The sequence below is a fragment of the Hyla sarda genome, chromosome 12 (assembly GCF_029499605.1).
Source record: "Hyla sarda isolate aHylSar1 chromosome 12, aHylSar1.hap1, whole genome shotgun sequence".
NCBI classification, from domain to species: domain Eukaryota; kingdom Metazoa; phylum Chordata; class Amphibia; order Anura; family Hylidae; genus Hyla; species Hyla sarda.
The window spans coordinates 17,176,279-17,191,276 of record NC_079200.1 but is presented as its reverse complement, the minus strand read 5'-3'; the positions used below and the strand labels follow the sequence as shown (position 1 = coordinate 17,191,276).

At 41.4% G+C, this 14,998-nt stretch overlaps 1 protein-coding gene across 3 annotated transcripts in view; it reads left to right on the top strand.

Annotated features, from left to right (window-relative positions):
* The window catches only part of WNK4 (WNK lysine deficient protein kinase 4), a 239,614-nt gene that overhangs the window by 83,241 nt on the left and 141,375 nt on the right, over positions 1-14,998 (top strand). Inside the window, exon 1 of one of the 3 annotated variants that reach the window (XM_056548983.1) lies at positions 10,884-10,900. The exons of the other annotated variants lie outside the window; for them this stretch is intronic. The gene's annotated coding sequence lies outside the window, so the exon portion shown is untranslated. Of the gene's footprint in view, positions 1-10,883; positions 10,901-14,998 lie in introns of those variants that run through there. 3 annotated transcript variants of the gene reach the window in all.

Sequence of the window (14,998 nt, the reverse complement as noted above, 5' to 3'; positions counted from 1 at the left end):
TGTTAAGGACCAAGTACATCCTGAGTCCTTTCCCCTTCTATAATGCGGGTAGGTTCCGCCCGTGGCTAATAGCTCGCGGCATTGAACGCGGTGCCGCACGCTATTAACCCTTTAGACGCGGCGTTCAAAGTTGAACGCCGCGTCTAAAGTGAAAGTAAAACATTGCCGGTTAGCTCAGGGAGCTGTTAGGGATAGCCGCGGCGAAATCGCGGCATCCCGAATAGCTGTAGGACACGAGGAGGGTCTCCTACCTGCCTCCTCGCTGTCTGATCGCCGAATGACTGCTCAGTGCCTTAGATCCAGGCATGAGCAGTCAAGCGGCAGAATCATCGATCACTGGTTTCCTATGAGAAACCAGTGATCAATGTAAAAGATCAGTGTGTGCAGTGTTATAGGTCCCTATGGGATAACAATGATCAGTATAAGAGATCAGTGTGTGCAGTGTTATAGGTCCCTATGGGATAACAATGATCAGTATAAGAGATCAGTGTGTGCAGTGTTATAGGTCCCTATGGGATAACAATGATCAGTATAAGAGATCAGTGTGTGCAGTGTTATAGGTCCCTATGGGATAACAATGATCAGTATAAAAGCTCAGTGTGTGCAATGTTATAGGTCCCTATGGGATAACAATGATCAGTATAAGAGATCAGTGTGTGCAGTGTTATAGGTCTCTATGGGATAACAATGATCAGTATAAGAGATCAGTGTGTGCAGTGTTATAGGTCCCTATAGGATAACAATGATCAGTATAAGAGATCAGTGTGTACAGTGTTATAGGTCCCTATGGGATAACAATGATCAGTATAAGAGATCAGTGTGTGCAGTCTTATAGGTCCCTATGGGATAACAATGATCAGTATAAGAGATCAGTGTGTGCAGTGTTATAGGTCCCTATGGGATAACAATGATCAGTATAAGAGATCAGTGTGTGCAGTGTTATAGGTCCCTATGGGATATCAATGATCAGTATAAGAGATCAGTGTGTGCAGTCTTATAGGTCCCTATGGGATAACAATGATCAGTATAAGAGATCAGTGTGTGCAGTGTTATAGGTCCCTATGGGATAACAATGATCAGTATCAGAGATCAGTGTGTGCAGTGTTATAGGTCCCTATGGGATAACAATGATCAGTATAAGAGATCAGTGTGTGCAGTGTTATAGGTCCCTATGGGATAACAATGATCAGTATAAGAGATCATTGTGTGGAGTGTTATAGGTCCCTATGGGATAACAATGATCAGTATAAGAGATCAGTGTGTGTAGTGTTATAGGTCCCTATGGGATATCAATGATCAGTATAAGAGATCAGTGTGTGCAGTGTTATAGGTCCCTATGGGATAATAATGATCAGTTTAAGTGATCAGTGTGTGTAGTGTTATAGGTCCCTATGTGATATCAATGATCAGTATAAGAGATCAGTGTGTGCAGTGTTATAGGTCCCTATGGGACCCATAACACTGCAAAAAAAAAGGCAATAAAGATCATTTAACCCCTCCCCTAATAAAAGTTTGAATCACCCCCCTTTTCCCATAAAAAAAAAAACAGTTTAAATAAAAATAAACATATGTGGTATCGTCCGAGTTATAAAAATATATCATTAATTAAACCGCTCGGTCAATGGCGTACGCGCAAAAAAATTCCTAAGTCCAAAATAGTGCATTTTTGGTCACTTTTTATACCATTGACAAATGAATAAAAAGTTATCAAAAAGTCTGATCAATACAAAAAGGGTACCCCTAAAATCTTCAGATCATGGCGCAAAAAATGAGTCCTCATACCACCCCATAGGCGGAAAAATAAAAAAGTTATAGGGGTCAGAAAATGACAATTTTAAACGTATAAATTTTCCTGCATGTAGTTATGATGTTTTCCAGAAGTGCGACAAAATCAAACCTATATAAGTAGGGGATCATTTTAATCGTATGAACCTACAGAATAAAGAGAAGATGTAATTTTTACCGAAAAATGTACTACGTAGAAACGGAAGCCCCCAAAAGTTACAAAATGGCGTGGTTTTTTTTTTTTCCATTTTGTCTCACATTGATTTTTTTTTCTGTTTCGCCGTAGATTTTTGGGTAAAATGACTAATGTCACTGCAAAGTAGAATTGGTGGCACAAAAAAATAAGCCATAAAATGGATTTTTATGTGGAAAATTGAAAGGGTTATGATTTTGTAAAGGTAATGAGGAAAAAACGAAAGTGCAAAAACGGAAAACCCCCTGGTTAGTGCCCATGGGCCCCGTCACATGTGAATCCACCTGTATACAAATGTGACCTAATTGTAAGGAATATAAAGAAAACAGAGGGGTGGCCCAGACCCTACAACATCCTAATGCCCGATTGGTCAGTTTGCCAATGTACAGAAGAAATGTTTTCACTTAGTGACAATGTGAATGATGCAAAGTTATTAACTATAATGTATGTATTGTAAATTCTTCTTGGCGCCAGAGTGGTCATCCGATGCTCTGGCCTTCAAAAGAAAGTTATACAGATTTTTAAATGACTTCTATGTAATCTTGATCCTTCCAGTACTTATCAGCTGCTGTATACTTACAGAGATAGTTATGTAGTTCATTCCAGTCTGACCACAGTGCTCTCTGCTGCCACCTCTGTCAGTGTCAGAAACTGTCCAGACCAGGAGAGGTTTGCTATGGGGATTTGCTCCTGCTCTGTACAGTTCCTGACACGGACACAAGAGGCAGCAGAGAGCACTGTGGTCAGACTGTCAGACTAATGTAGAAGTAATTTACAAATCTGTTTAACTTTCTGGTACCAGTTAATTTTTTTATTTTTTTTTGAGTACCCCTTTAATGTCTCCCTTTGAATACAGCGGCCTTAAAATGCATTTGATGGCAGTTTTTGGAACTATCTGTAATTACGTTGAAAGTTTTTTCTTATGGGGTTGTTAGCTTTGGTCAGAAGTGTCCTTAGACCAAAAGCTGACCGCAGGGTGTCCTATTACTGAGTTTTAAAATTGAAATGGAAAAAAAAATATTTCAACTCGACTGGTGCCAGAACGTTAAACAAATTTGTAAATTACTTTTATATGAAAATCTTCATCCTTCCAGTACTTATCAGCTGCTGTATGCTCCACAGGAAGTTGTGTAGTTCTTTCCAGTCTGACCACAGTGCTCTCTGCTGCCACTTCTGTCCGTCTCAAGAACTGTCCAGAGCAGGAGCAAATCCCCATAGCAAACCTCTCCTGACACGGACAGAGGTGTCAGCAGAGAGCACTGTGGTCAGACTGGAAAGAACTTCACAACTTTCTCTGGAGCATACAGCATCTTATAAGTACTGGAAGGCTTACAATTTTTAAATAGTATTAAAGTATTTTAAAAATCTGTATAACTGATTTTAAACTTTCTTTTTTCTCCTCCGGAGTACCCCTTTAATAGAAAGCCAACAGCATGTGTTTTATTCCCCTGCAGCGCCACCACAAGGAAATTAAAGGGGTACTCCACTGGAAAACATTTTTTTGTTTTTTAAATCAACTGGTGCCAGAAAGTTAAACAGATTTGCAAATTACTTCTATTAAAAAATCTTAATCCTTTCAGTACTTATGAGCTAATGAAGTTGAGTTGTTCTTTTCTGTCTAAGTGCTCTCTGATGACACCTGTCTCGGGAACTGTCCAGAGTAGAAGCAAATCCCCATAGCAAACCTCTTCTACTCTGTGCAGTTCCCGAGACAAGCAGAGATGTCAGCAGAGAGCACTGTTGCCAGACAGAAAAGAACAACTCAACTTCAGCAGCTGATAATTATTGGAAGGATTAAGATTTTTTTTTTTTTATAGGAGTAATTTACAAATCTGTTTAACTTTCTGGAGCCAGTTGATACATTAAAAAAAAAAAAAAAAAAAAAGTTTTTTTTCCCTGGATAACCCCTTTAAGCATTACACAGGCACCATAGATACCAGTGAGCTGCCCGTGTAATGACGCTCTTGTGCTCCGGATTTGATCTGGCTACCATCGGCCCCCATCGGCCCCCCTTCTATCCATTCACAATTGTCTCATGGGGAATCGGGAGAACTCCTGTATATGTTACATATTATCTATGGCCGTTGACACATTTGATAATTCTTCCTTCTTTCTTTTTTTTCGTGCCGCCGGGCTGCACACATCATTGCACTGGCTGTAATATTCCCGGCTCACTTCCGCCTTCTGGACAATGTTTTGTTGCTTCTGCGCGGTTATGCAAACCGTCGCTATAATCTGCACATCCTGAGCTTAACTTTAAGGCTGCTTTTACAAAGTAGATTATAGCGGTGCCGTGTTTAGCGTTCGTTACATAAGAGGCATTTCTTGACGGAGCAAGAAATAAGCACGGGCAACCTTGGACGTAAGACACTAGGAATCAAAACTGCACCACTGACAGGGCAATAAAGGGGTACTCCGGTGGGAAACATTTTTATTGAAATCAACTGGTGGCAAAAAGTTAAGCAGATTTGTTAATGACTTCTATTAAAAAATCTAAATCCTTCCAGTACTTATTAGCGGCTGTATACTCCAGAGGAAATTCTTTTCTTTTTGGATTTCTTTTCTGTCTGACCACAGTGCTCTCTGCTGACACCCCTGTCCATTTCAGGAACTGTCCAGAGCAGGAGAAAATCCCTATAGCAAACATATGCTGCTCTGGGCAGTTCCTAAAATGGAAGCAGAGAGCACTGTGGACAGATAGAAAAGAAATCCAAAAAGAAAAGAATTTTCTCTGTAGTATTCAGCAGCTAATAAGTACTGGAAGGATTAAGATTTTTTTTTATTGAAGTCATTTACAAATCTTTTTAACTTTTTGGAACCAGTTGATAAAAAAAAAAAAAAAAGTTTCCCACCAGAGTACCCCTTTAATCCTATAGAGCAGTGTTTCCCAACTAGGGCGCCTCCAGCTGTTGCAAAACTACAATTCCCAGCATGCCCGGACAGCCTTTGGCTGTCCGGGCATGCTGGGAGTTGTAGTTTTGCAACAGCAGGAGGCTCACTGGTTGGGAAACACTGGTTTATCAGTTAAAGGGAATGTGTCATGAGAAAACAACCCATTATTTAAAGGGGTACTACACTGGAAAAAAAAAAATTTTTTAAATCAAAAGATGGCAGAAAGTTAAACAGATTTGTAAATAATTCTATTAAACAAATCTTAATCCTTCCAGCACTTATCAGCGGCTGTATGCTCCAGAAGTTGTGTAGTTCTTTTCAGTCTGACCACAGTGCTCTCTGCTGACACCTCTGTCCGTGTCAGGAACTGTCCAGAGCAGGAGAGGTTTGCTATGGGGATTTGCTTCTACTCTGGACAGGTCCGCGCAGAGAGAACGTGACCACTTTTCAATGCAATTTTGGATGGCGGTGTCTAAGAGGTTGTACTCGTTTCGGGAGACTTTATATGATGATTAGCTGTCCTGTGTGTGTACATGAGGAGCAGCACTTTTTCTGGCCAATATATAACTTTTTTTTTTAAGATGTCAACAGATTTCTGCTCTGCAGGATTCATCTCAAATTTGCAGTTCTCCTGGAGCTCCCTCCTCCTTCCTCCATAGTCCTGTACTGCTTGTATTGCAGACACAGTACAAAGCTGAGAATATTTTCAGAGATGATTTTTAACAGCGAGAGGTACAAGCGAATAAAAGAGACTTTGTTATATATCTAATTCAACAAAAATGCTTCCTTCTCTAAGTTTGATAACAGGAGAAAGAAGCATTTTTGTCTCATAAAATATATTTCAACGTTACATATATTTGCTTGTACCTCTCGCACCAGCTCTAGAACTGCAAATCCAAGATGAATCCTGCAGAGCAGAAATCTGCTGTAAAATACCATATACAAGTTAAATAGTGGCCACAAATAGTGCTGCTCCTCATGCACACACAGGACAGCCTATCTTTCGAGTTTGAGAAAGTTCGAGAAAGAAGCATTTTTGTCGAATAAAATATATTTCAAAGTTTCATATAGTCGCTTGTACCTCCTACTCATCTCTGAAAATCAGCTTGACTCTGCAAGATAAGCAATACAAGTCCATGGAGGGAGCTCCTCCCACCAGCTCTAGGAGAACTGCAAAAGATGAATGAATGAAGATGAATCCTGCAGAGCAGAAATCTGCTGTAAAATATCATATACAAGTTAAATAGTGGCCAGAAATAGTGTTGCTCCTGATGTACACACAACACAGCTTATCTTCCGAGCTTGATAAAAGGAGAAAGAAGCATTTTTGTCGCATAAAATATATTTCAAAGTTTCATATACAGTAGTCGCTTGTACCTCCTACTGTCAAAAATCATCTCTGAAAATAAGCTTGACTTTGTTCTGTGTCTGCAAGACAAGCAATACAAGTCCATGGAGGGAGCTCCTCCCACCAGCTCTAGGAGAACTGCAAATCTGAGATGAATCCTGCGGAGCAGAAATCTGCCATAAAATACCATATACAAGTTAAATAGTGGCCAGAATTAGAGCTGCTCCTCATGTACACACATGTACTTTCTTCTACGAGTTTGATAACAGGAGAAAGAAGCATTTTTGTCTAATAAAATATATTTCAAAGTTTCATATATTTGTACCTCTCGCACCAGCTCTAGAACTGAAATGCTAGATGGATCCTGCAGAGCAGAAATCTGCTGTAAAATACCATATACAAGTTAAATAGTGGCCAAAAATAGTGCTGCTCCTCATGCACACACACAGGACAGCCTATCTTTCGATTTTGATAAAAGGAGAAAGAAGCATTTTTGTCGGATAAAATATATTTCAAAGTTTCATATAGTCGCTTGTGCCTCCTACTCTTAAAAATCATCTCTGAAAATCAGCTTGACTTTGTCCTTTGTCTGCAAGACAAGCAATACAAGTCCATGGAGGGCGCTCCTCCTACCAGCTCTAGGAGAACTGCAAATCTGAGATGAATCCTGCAGAGCAGAAATCTGCTGTAAAATACCATACACAAGTTAAATAGTGGCCAGAAATAGTGCTGCTCCTGATGTACACACAACACAGCTTATCTTTCGAGCTTGATAAAAAGAGAAAGAAGCATTTTTATCGCATAAAATATATTTCAAAGTTTCATATAGTCGCTTGTACCTCCTACTGTCAAAAATAATCTATGAAAATCAACTTGACTTTGTCCTGTGTATGCAAGACAAGCAATTCAAGTCCATGGAGGGAGCTCCTCCCACCAGCTCTAGGAGAACTGCAAATCTGAGATGAATCCTGCGGAGCAGAAATCTGTTGTAAAATACCATATACAAGTTAAATAGTGGCCAGAAATAGTGCTGCTCCTCATGTACACACATGACAGCTTATCTTTCGAGTTTGATAAAAGGAGAAAGAAGCATTTTTGTCCAATACAATATGTAGCAAAATGATCTATGCTAAAAAAAATTTTTAAATGACAATCACCTATTTAAATATCAGAAAGAAAGATTGAGACGACTTGAAAGCCGAATAATGACTATGGCTTCTGGCACACTTGTCTACATTTAGTAAGCCGCCATCATTATGTATAATATGTTTGCACATCTCATAGTGCAGTCACATGGATACATGTAACACCCTCATTAAGACGCGGCACATACTCGTTAATCGCTTCTGTAATTAACTGAAGAGATCTTCATGAATGGCTCCAGACTTGTAGGAAAGATTAATGTGTTGTCTCAGATGTGCCCACTCCTATGTTTTTATAAAGGCGATACTATAGAAGAGGCGCACGTTTTTACTGGGAGCGTGCAGCATCATGTGCCGTCGCCTTAGGTGACATTGCGCCGGTGCGGTGCGGTACGTTTCTGCTGCCCCGGCCGCTGAGGGTTCTATTTATTGCGAATAGTCATCAAACACTTGAAGAGAAAAATACTTGCCTACGCTGAAGTACACGCTTATAGTTTACTAAGTGTTCCATTAATCGTCTTTAAACATGACAAGCGGGATTCGGCTACTTTCATGAGCTTTATTGGGAATTGGATGTGTTACATGAACCAGGTCATTGTCATTAGTGGGCAATAAGGTCTTTATGAGTCACCTCATAAGTGGCCATTGTTTCTATAAGAGGTCTGCTCTCCGTGACGCCTGCAACTAAATGGTATTAAATCAGGATGATGAACCTCTATTTTACCTAAACTCCTAGAGGACACGGAATGTAAATGTATGGGCACGGTGCCCTGGTACTTAGCGCACCAAGAGGTACATTTAGGTCATTCACATGAAGAGAACGCGGAAGTTGCGCCGGCCTGATGCACACGATGATGTGCAGATGTGGAGTCTGGGTTGCCCGGCGGGGTTATCCAGATGTCCGGTAGAATTCCGACTTGATGGCTAGGTTGGCGCACGCCCGAGGTACCTCGGGCGTGCGCCAACCTAGCCATCAAATCGGAATTCTACCGGACATCTGGATAACCCCACCGAGCAACCCAGACTCCACATCTGCACATCGCTCCTAGGCCGCTTGCTAAGCGGGACCGACGGCCGGCTGCCTCCCGATACACCCATTCATAGCGCGCATCAGTGTTGTGCCTGCTCGCACAACAGAAAAAGGTGAGCATACTTTGAACTTACGTAAAATCTCCCAGATCCTGATATACTTCACCATTGGAGCGCCGTCTCTGCATTTTTTTTCTCTCCCTGCTGATGCACATGATGGGCTTAGCAGTTGCAGGACTTAGTGACACCCATCGGACCCCCTCAACGCGATCGCAGGGGTCTGATGAGTGAAGACGGCTGCTGAAAGTCTCCTCACTTGCATTGTGTCGCTTTCAGGGGATCCCCTTGTCACACGCCACGCCCCCTCAATGCAAGTCTGTGGGAGGGGGCGTGGCGGCCGTCACGCCCCCTCCCACAGACTTGCATTGAGAGGGCGTGGCTTGACGGCACGAGGGGCGTTCGCAACAAAATGTTTCGAGCTCCAGGGCAGCAGAGTACCCCTTTAATAGTCCCCTGTGGTGACTTAAAGGGGTACTTCACTGGAAAAAAAAAAAATTTTAAAATCGATCCAAAGAAAAAGAGTTGCAAAATTCCAGCTCCCAAAAAAATGGAAAAATATAAAATCCAAAAATGTATTTCACATAATTAAAATGAATATATTGAAAACCACTAAGGTGAATTATAAAAGCATAGCGGAAACGCCGACGCGTTTCGAACCATATGGTTCTTAGTCATTTTATATATTTTTTATTTATTTGGGAGCTGGAATTTTGCATCTCTTTTTCTTTGGATCTATTCACACCAAGCATGCGGCTTGGATCATTTCCGTGCCTCCCATGGGACATTTGAAGGTTCTCCTCTACAGGGCGGTGAGCTGGTTTTTTCTTTCTCCCTATTTTTGTATTGTTTTTTAAATCGACTGGTGCCAGAAAGTTAAACAAATTTGTAAATGACTTCTATTTAAAAATCTCTGTTAATGTCAGGAACTGTCCAGAGCAGGAGAGGTTTGCTATGGGGAATTGTTCCTGCTCTGGACAGTTCCTAAAATGGACAGAGGTGTCAGCAGAAAGCACTGTGGACAGACAGAAAAGAGATTCAAAAAGAAATGAACTTCCTCTGTATTATACAGCAGCTGATAAGTACTGGAAGGATTAAGATTTTTTAATAGGAGTAATTTACAAATCTGTTTAACTTTCCGGCACCAGTTGATTTAAAAAAAAAAAAAATTCCACCGGAGTACCCCTTTAATGATCTTCTTTAGTGCCGATTTCCGAAGAATACGTTGTAGAATACCGTCTTTAGTAGAAGTATATACATGTTCAAATTATTACTCATATGGGAATATTTATCAAAACCTGTGTAGAGGAAGAGTGGTGCAGTTGCCCATAGCAACCAATCAGATCGCTTCTTTCATTTTCCACAGGCCTCTATAAAAATGAAAGAAGCGATCTGATTGGTCGCTATGGGCAACTGCACTACTCTTCCTCTACACAGGTTTTGATAAATCTCCCCCCATAGAATCGATTATAACAAAGAGTTGAACTAAAGACTTTAGGATTAGTGCAGAAATGTTATAGGGCAGTGGTCTTCAACCTGCGGACCTCCAGATGTTGCAAAACTACAACCCTTGCTTCGAATTTATAAATTACTTAGGCAAGAAAGTGGGAAAGTACTACACCCTAAGGTTAAAGGGGTACTCCGCTGCTCAGCGTTTGGAACAAACTGTTCCGAACGCTGGAATTGGTGCCGGGAGCTCGTGATGTCATAGCCCCGCCCCCTCATGACATCACACCCCGCCCCCTCAATGCAAGTCTATGGGAGGGGGCGTGACAAGCTGGCCGGGCATGCTGGGAGTTGTAGTTTTTCAACAGCTGGAGGCACACTGTTTGGAAGATACTGACCTAAGGTCTCATGAACCTGTGGGCATTAACGACACTTTTTGCTGTATCCTTACGGTCTAAGACAGTGGTCTTCAAACTGTGGCCCTCCAGATGTTGCAAAACTACAATTCCCAGCATGCCCGGACAGCCATTGGCTGTCCGGGCATGCTGGGAGTTGTAGTTTTGCAACATCTGGAGGTCCGCAGGTTGAAGACCACTGTGATAGGGGATAAGATGTTCAGGGGCGGAGTGCCCCTTTAAGAATTCCAAAGAAGTCCAGCTGGTTTTCATTTAAAGGGGTACTCCGGTGGAAAAAAAAAATTCAAATCCACTGGTGCCAGAAAGTTCTACAGATTTGTAAATTACTCCTATTAAAAAAAAACCTTAATCCTTCCAGTACCTATCAGCTGCTGAATGTTCCAGAGTAAGTTATGTAGTTCTTTCCAGTCTGACCACAGTGCTCTCTGCTGACACCTCTGTCCGTGTCAGGAACTGTCCAGAGCAGCATAGGTTTGCTATGGGGATTTGCTTGTGCTCTGGACAGTTCCTGACACGGACAGAGGTGTCAGCAGAGAGCACTGTGGTCAGACAGAAAAGAACAACTTCCTCTGGAACATACAGCAGCTGATAAGTACTGGAAGGATTAAGATTTTTTTAATAGGAGTCATTTACATATCTGTTTAACTTTCTGAAGCCAGTTGATATGAAAAATAATTGTTTTCCACCGGAGTGCCCCTTTAATGCTATTGGAGATACCATGATCCCGGGGAAGATAACTATTATAGAAATTGGACACTGGTTAACAATCCCATGACGTGTCCTGTACCCATATGGGGTGCAGACATCCTATTAACGCGGAACAATTAGTAGGAACACAACCCTAGAGCCTCCATTGAGCGCTTGTTTGTATAATTCCAGTTCGAGCGCATTAGGAATAAAAGAGGCACAAATAGTGAGACATGTGCGCGTTCAATTCCTTTTTGTTTGGTTGTGTTTTTTTTTTTGGGGGGGGGGGGGGGGGTTGTCATTGGACTCCTGCTGGAAACTTGTTTTATTTTTCTAGTATTTTGGACAGAAAATCAATTTTCACAGCCGATTTCCTAGAAATTCCTAATTATCATTTTTTTTTGTTTGTTTTGTTTTTTAAAAGACCTGTTTTGCAGGAGGATAATTGCATTTTTTTTTTTTACCACATTTGAGATATTTTAGATGAACTAGGAATTTTTATACTGTACAATTTTATTTATTTTCTATGTATTTATTTGTTTGTTTATTTATTTATTTGTTTATTTATTTATTTATTCATTTGTTTATTTTATAATAAATAATAATAATAATAATAAATGTATGTATTTATTTAATTATACATTTTTTTAATAATAATAATTATTTAATTTCATTCACTTATTTGTTTATTTTATAATAAATAAATTATTCCCATTGGCTGTCCAGACATGTGTGGAGTTGTTTTGCAACAGCTGGAGGCACACTAGTTGGGGAACACTGACTTAAAAAGATATAAACTGTTTAGCCGGGGACAATTTCTTACTACATTTAAAAACATGTTAAATAGTATAGAAAAGTGTTTTCCAACCAATGTGTCTCCAGCTGTTGCAAACTAAAACTTGTAGTTGGGCACACTAGTTGGGGAACACTGACAGGAACTGTCTGGAGCAGCATATGTTTGATATAGGGATTTGCTTCTACTCTGGACCGTTCCTGAAATGGACAGCGGTGTCAGCAGAGAGCACTGTGGTCAGACAGAAAGGAAATTCGAAAAGAACTTCCTCTGGAGCATACACAGCTGATAACTACTGGAAGGATTAAGATTTTTAAATAGAAGTAATTTACAAATCTGTTTAACTTTCTGGCACCAGTTGATTTAAAAATGCATTTATTTTTAAGGGGAGTACCCCTTTAAAAAGATATAAACTGTTAAGCTGGAGGACAATTACATGTTTTCTAACTTCATTTGAAATATTTTATATGAACTAGAAATATTTATTCTGTACAATTTTATCTATGTATTTATTTTTATTTATTTATTCATTCAATCATTTATTCATTTATTTTTTTTATTATAAATACATGATTGAAACAATAAATACTAGGAAGCAAAAATTGTGTTCAGGATTTATAACAGGGTTTTCCAAAACTACAGCTCCCAAAGCCTGTCCGGGCATGCTGGGAGTTGTAGTTTTGCAACAGCTGGAGGCACACTAGTTGGGAAACACTGAGCCAAAGGAAAGCCAGCATCAGTGCACACACAGAGGAAAAAAGGTCAGTGGGTATAACCTGGGATAGTAAACTTGGGGAGGCCGTTGGCTATCCGGGTTTGCTGGGAGTTATAGTTTTGCAACAGCTGGAGGCACACTGGTTAGGGACACTGGCCTATAAAGATATGAACTTTTGTGGTCACCCAGCCATAGGCTATCCAACAGTAGGGTAACAGTGCCCGCAGAGAGGAGAAAAGTCAGTGGATATACACTAGGAGAGGAAATTTGGGGGGACTTTTGGCTTTCCAGGTGTGCTGGGAGTTGTAATTTTGCAACAGCTGGAGGCACACTGATTGGGAAACACTGACATAGAAAGATATGAACTTTTAGTAGGGTCAGACACCCATAGGCTATCCAGCTGTGGGGTAACCCAACATCAGTGCCCGCCCAGTGGGTATACACTGGAAGAGGACATTTTGGGAGGCCTTTGGCTGTCCGGGCATGCTGGGAGTTGTAGTTTTGGGAACGCTGACATAGAAATATATGAACTGTTATGATGTTATGTCCTATAAGTTAAGTCTACGCTTTTTTTAAGGTAGAGCGGGGTCTTTTTCTTGCATGACCTGAGTGACCTCAGCAAGCCGTAGTCTTGACGTTTCTGAGGTCTGGTGTCTCACATGATCTGGAGTATGCGCCTAATTCACATTAATCGGATATCCTGCAGTATTTTTTTTTAATTTTATTTATACACAGGGTCGGGTTTATGTAAGGACGTGGGTATTAAATAAAATGAAAGTCTTAGACCAGCGGTCTTCAAACTGTGGCCCTCCAGATGTTGCAAAACTACAACTCCCAGCATGCCCGGACAGCCAACGGCTGTCCGGGCATGCTGGGAATTGTAGTTTTGCAACATCTGGAGGGCCACAGTTTGAAGACCACTGTCTTAGACCGTAAGGATACAGCAAAAAGTGTCTTTAATGCCCACAGGTTCATGAGACCTTAGGTCAGTATCTTCCAAACAGTGTGCCTCCAGCTGTTGAAAAACTACAAATCCCAGCATGCCCGGCCAGCTTGTCACGCTACCCTCCCATAGACTTGCATTGAGGGGGCGGGGTGTGACGTCATGAGGCGGCGGGGCTATGACATCACGAGCTCCCGGCGCCAGTTCCAGCGTTCGGAACAGTTTGTTCCAAACGCTGAGCAGCGGAGTACCCCTTTAACCTTACGGTGTAGTACTTTCCCACTTTCTTGCCTAAGTAATTTATAAATTCGAAGCAAGGGTTAAGATTTTTAAATAGAAGTCATTTAGAAATCTGTTCAACTTTTTGGCGTCAGATCATTTTAAACATTTTGTTTTCCGTCAGAGTACCCCTTTAACTCTGTATAGAACATTGAGGAAGACATGATGGGGGAGATTTATCAAAACCTGTGCAAAGGAAAAGTTGCCCAGTTGCCCATAGCAACCAATCAGATCGCTGCTTTCATTTTTCAGTGGCCTTTTTAAAAATGAAAGAAGCGATCTGATTGGTTGCTATGGGCAACTGGGCAACTTTTCCTCTGCACAGGTTTTGATGAATCTCCCCCCATTATCATTATGTGAAGATGAAAATGTCGTAACGAATGAATAATGAGTAAATAAACGTGACAGATCTGCCCTATAGATGTGACTCGCGCTAGGGCTACATTGCGCCATTCTGAGTGGGAGTTCAGCTCGTAGGGTGTAAGGATGTCGCCCGTGGAGCATATTTATCTTGGCTCCGTTTTCGCATATATAATTGTTTATTTTTCTTTGCTTCATCCTTTTCTCAGTCGGGAGGGAACAACATGTGACCCCATTCGTAACATGTGACATTTTGTATAACTTATCTATGTACGGCTGGGTTCACACCACATTTTCTTCAATACGGTTCCCGTATACGGCTGGGAGGAGGGGGCGGGGCTTAATCGCGGCGCCCGCACTCAGCCGTATAGGGGAACCGTATTTAATGCATGTCTATGAACCGACCGGAGTGAACCGCAGCCTCCGGTCGGCTTTGTTTTCGTCCGTATGCGGTTTCCCGACCGTAGGCAAAAGCGCGGTCGACCACGTTTTTGCCTGCGGGAAACCGCATACGGCCGAAAACGAAGCCGACCGGAGGCTGCGGTTCACTCCGGTCGGCTCATAGAAATGCATTAAATACGGTTCCCGAATATGGCTGAGTGCGGGCGCCGCGATTAAGCCCCGCCCACCCCTCCTCCCAGCCGTATACTGGAACCGTATTTAACTAAACGTGGTGTGAACCCAGCCTAAGGTTATGTTCACACAGCAGAATTTCCACCGATATTCACTTCGATTTCACTGGGATTCCGCAGCCCCCGTTCAGACAGCGGAATCTTTGCGGCGGGCAATTCTGCTGCGGTTATTCCACAAAACAATAAGACCAGTCTTATATTAAAGGGGTACTCCGGTGGAAAACTTTTTATTTTTTTTAAATCAACTGGTGCCAGAAAGTTAAACAGATTTGTAAATGACT